Source organism: Miniopterus schreibersii, assembly GCF_964146895.1.
Source record: "Miniopterus schreibersii genome assembly, chromosome: 19".
NCBI classification, from domain to species: domain Eukaryota; kingdom Metazoa; phylum Chordata; class Mammalia; order Chiroptera; family Miniopteridae; genus Miniopterus; species Miniopterus schreibersii.
Window position 1 is genome coordinate 20,015,780 of NC_138119.1, and position 4,666 is coordinate 20,020,445.

Consider the following 4,666-nt stretch of genomic DNA (forward strand, 5'->3'; position numbering starts at 1 on the left):
CTGTTTGTGGTGATGCTGGTGTAAACAAACCTACTGTGCTGCCAATTGTATAAAAGTATAGCATGGATACTTATGTACAGTACATAATACTATGCTACTGGTTTATGCATTTATTATACTACACTGTTTATCTTTAGAATGTACTCTTTCTACTTATAAAGTTTGCTGTAAAACATCTCGTGTTTACCAAGTCTCCTGAGTGCATCATTTTCTCTTGTGCTTGATTTAATCTCAGGTTGTTTTGTGCAGTAACATTATACGGGCTTGAAGCCTAGGAGCAATAGGCTATACCAACCATGTAGCCTAGGTGTGCAGTAGACTATACCATCTAGGTTCGTGTAAGTGCACTTCATGATATTAAGACAACAAAATCGCCTAATGAAGTATTTCTCAGAACACATCTGTGTCATTAAGTGGTGCATGACAGTAATTTTAAAAGTTGCAAAAATAGAGCAGAGTTCCCTTATACCTTTATCCAGTTTCTCCTAAAGTCAACATTTCATAAAATTAAAGTACAATTATTAAAAACAAGAAATTAACATTGGTACAATGTTTATGATTACATTGGTACAATGGTATAATTAACTAAACTACAGATTGATCAAATTTCACCAGTTTCTCCACTACTGTCCTTTTTTTTGTTCCAGAGTCCAATCCAGGATCCCACATTCCATTTAGTTGTTAATTCTCCTGAGTATGCAATGACTTTGGTTTTTACCTGTCTACTGTGACCTTCCCTGATGTTCGTGATCTTGACACTTTTTAAAGTACTGGTCAGTTATTTTGTAGAATATCCCTCAATTTGGGTTTGTATAATGTTTCTTCATGATTAGAAAAAGAGTTTATGCATTTTTGACAACAGCACAGAAATGGTAATGTGTACTAACTGCATCTTGTCACTGGGTTCCTAATGTTCACTGTTAACCTCAATCAGTTGGTGAACATTGTATCTCCAATATTAAGTTACATTTTTCCTTTGAAGCTAATTATCTTTGGGGAGATATTTTGAGACTACGCAGGTATCCAGATTTTCCTCCAACTTCCACCCACTAGCATCACAGGCCATTACTACAGTATGGTTTGCGTACTGGTGAATTTCTTTTTCATGCTTCCCATGTTTATTCATTGGAATTCTTCTATAAAAAAGGGTTGTCCCTTCTCTCCTATTTATTTAATCAACTAGGTTAATATGAACTCATGGATACTTACTTTATTCTCTGTATTAAAATCCAGTACTACAATTTTCATTTTGTTGCTCAAATTGTTCCAACTTTGGCCATGAGGAGCTCCTTCAAGCTGGCTCCTGAGTCCTTTCAACAGCCCTCAAATTTCTTTGAGCATTAGCTTAATTTCAAGCACAGTCAGGTATTCCAGTCTGATTTTGTATTTTCCCTGTCCGAGCCCTGGGATCAACTATTCCAAAAAATCCTGGTTCTTTTCATAGAAGGATAGTGTTTAAAAACCAAGAGCTGGCGGGTGTGGCCCAGTGGTTAGAGTCAGCCCACACACAGAAGGGTCTCAGGCTTGATTCCTGGTCAAGGGCACATGGCTGGGTTGCAGTTATATCCCCAGCCCTGTGGCATGTGTGGGAGGCAACCAAACGATGTATCTCTCACATCTATGTTTCTCTCTCTCTCCCCACCTCCCTTCCTCCCTTCCATGTTCTCTAAAAATCTAAAAAAAAAATCAACGGAAAACATATCCTCAGGTGAGGATTAACAACAACAAAAAGAAGAACTAAGAGCTGGGTGCTCCTGCTTTTACTATCAGGCCAACAATTTGGACAACCAGCATTAATATTTGCTTCTTTACTAAACTCATTAGCTGGAAATCATTAACATCTCTTGGAAGCCTGTTTGAAATGCAAATTCTTGGGCCCTACCCCAGACCTACTAGACCAGAATCCTGGAAGGTCTGATGTAGGAGTTTGTGTTTTAACAGGTTCACCAGATGATTTAAGAAACACTGCTTTAAAGAAGAAAAGTTAGTTTTCTTTCACTATAAAACCTATATTTACAGCACTATGTTTATCTCTAATAAAAAAAGGGAAAAATTAGTCTTAATGACGGGTATAAATCATATTTTTACTGCCACATCTAATAAAACTATAGGTGAATGCTTCATTTGTTAAGGTACTAAATGCTTCCCTATTCTTATTTTCCTATAAAAAAATGTTTTTAAATGTGGTGGTCACAGTAGTAATTATAAAGTACAAATACTGTTACTTTTATACAAAGAAGTTGTAAGCCCCAGTCAACTCCTGCCTGTATGTTTGGCCTACTCGCCACATAGTGAATGTATAAATATAAACTCCTTGCAGGGCTGTCCTCTGGAGCCAGACTGCCTGGGCCTAAACAACCTGCTCCAGCACGTGACCTGCTGCTCTTCTCCATGCCTTGGTTTTCTTAACCACAAAATGGAATAACACCACCTAGGTGAAAGAGGCACTGTGAAGCTTAAAGAGAGAATGCGCAGCACTTACCACTATGGAGCACAAAGGAAGTTCTCAAACACTCTATTATTATTTACCGTATTAAAAAACAACCAGAGGTTTCATTTTGGGGAATGGGGAAGCTTGGGAAATTGTGCTAAGGGAAAGTCCTGCTGTATCTTTACTAGTGGATCAGAATAAAGACTGGGCCAGAGAGCTTTATTTACATAATAAAAAGAAAACCCTCAGAAGTCAACAAACCAATGTTTTAAATGTTACGACATTCACATCACGTATACCTATGGCCACTGATTAAAGCAGAGGACAAAACATTAAAACAATTTGATTTACTGAGTGGGATTGATTTATTGAGTGGGATTATGGGTGACTTTTATTCCTTTTTATTTTGATCAAAATCATGGGTCAACAGCTCCTTTAATGTTAGTAGAGAGGAAAGTAGCCCGATTAGTAATAACAGTTCCCATTTATTGGGTCTAAAGTGATCCCATTCAATATTCTGAATAACCCTATGAATCCCCACTTTACAGAGGAAATGGACTCAGTGATCACGTTAGTAGACAGGAATTCAGCTCAGGTCTGACGCCAAAGTCTACGCCTGTTCACCGATGTTGAGGGCATTCTTCTTTATTATTCACAAATGCTGGATGTGCCGAGCAAAAGTAAGGATAAAGTATAATAGTCGTGACATTGAATTATCTCGTGGGACACAGGAGTAGCCATGAAATGTAGAAGATTAATAAAGTTTTAACAATTAAAGTTCTGAATGAACAATGACAACCAAAGGAGTCACGGCTTCTCCGAGCACACTTTCCTTCAGAAAGCTCGAGGGGCGCTTCAGAGAAACTGGGATTTCCAAGGAATGCAGCTTAAAATGACCTCCCAGGCAAAAATAAGTTATAGATACAAGACCCAAGACATTATTAAAATACCCTAGGATCCTCAAATAATTTACTAAATGCTTACGTTACTTTATTTGTGAATCAAAGCAGCTCTCAGCCCAGCATTATGGCCTCTACCCTCGGAGGGAAAAGAAGTGAAAGAGAGCTTCAGTGAGTCACTCAAGGCTTCGGGACAACCGGCGGCCGAGCCGATCACCGAGCCGCGGACTCTGCCCGGGCCTGGTGCGCATTACCCAGGAGAGGCTCTCGAGGCTTCCACAGCCCCCGTCGGGCTTTCAAACCGCTCCGGGGCACGCACGCACTTCCAAGAACATTTTTAGTTCCTCCACCATAAAGTCTCCTTTTTAAATTAAACGATTCTCCACTGGCCATTTGTATACTCATCGTGCGCTGAACCGTCCTTAGCCCTAATTCTTAAAAAAAAAAAAAAAAAAGTGACAAGGGGAAGATCTTTCCTACAGATCCAGAATAAAACGTTTTACAACCTAAAGGCGAGTAAAACTGAAACAAAAACCAGTAAGTGGACTCCGGTTAAGGTAACGGGTCTCTGGGGGGCGCCGAAGGCCCAGCGACTCCGCCCGGCGCTCGGAGGCGGCGCGGGGTCCGCTTCTCGCCGGGGAACGCGCGGCCCGAAGCCACGCGCGACGTGCGGGCAAAATGGGCCCTGCGGGGTCTTGCTGAAACTTCAAACTCTGCCCTCGTTGGCACCTTTAAGGTGACAAAAAGGTGCGTGGGGGCTCCTACGTAAGAAGGATGAAGGCGGCCAAGGACGGGGTCCCGCTGGACGCGGAAGGAAAGGGAGTAACCGCCCCGCCCCGCCCCGCACAGGTAGGCTGCCCGGGTGCGCCGAGGAGCGCCGCTCGCCTCGGAGCCCAAACCCAACCCGCACCCCCACCTTACCCTACTTAGTATTTACGGGGCTGCTGCCCGTCCTTCAGACTCCGAAACAAAAAGAGCCGCTACCTGCTTCGTCGTAGGGTTTTTGCGGTAGGCAGGTGGGGGTGGGGAGGACTCGCTTCCGAAAGATCTTTCGAAAGGACATCAGATCAGATATTGAAACGTGGAAAAGTTGTACACACACTTTATTTACTTACAAGTTCCAGCGCAGTTTAAATCGTCCTCGGTCAGTCCCAGGGGAGCCCTGCCGGTGCCCTGGTCCACGAAACCCGGCTGCACCCTCGGACGTGGCCGAAGAGAATGTCGCCCGTCCCTGCTCACGTGACCGCGACCTCCGCGGGGAAGGGAGGCGCCCAAGGAATGCTGGGAGTGGTAGTCGCCCCGCCCCTCCCCCACCCCGTACCCCCCGCCCCTCCCC

The 4,666-nt window shown here is 43.3% G+C and overlaps 1 protein-coding gene across 2 annotated transcripts in view; it reads right to left on the bottom strand.

The window, feature by feature from the left end:
- LOC308549086 (torsin-1A-interacting protein 2-like) overlaps positions 1 to 4,590 on the bottom strand; it is a 28,551-nt gene extending 23,961 nt beyond the window's left edge. The window contains exon 1 of one of the 2 annotated variants that reach the window (XM_081121385.1): positions 4,446 to 4,590. The gene's annotated coding sequence lies outside the window, so the exon portion shown is untranslated. The remainder of the gene's footprint in view (positions 1 to 4,445) is intronic. The other variant, XM_081121384.1, reaches the window with a different exon arrangement.
- Between the last annotated feature and the right edge of the window lie 76 nt (positions 4,591 to 4,666).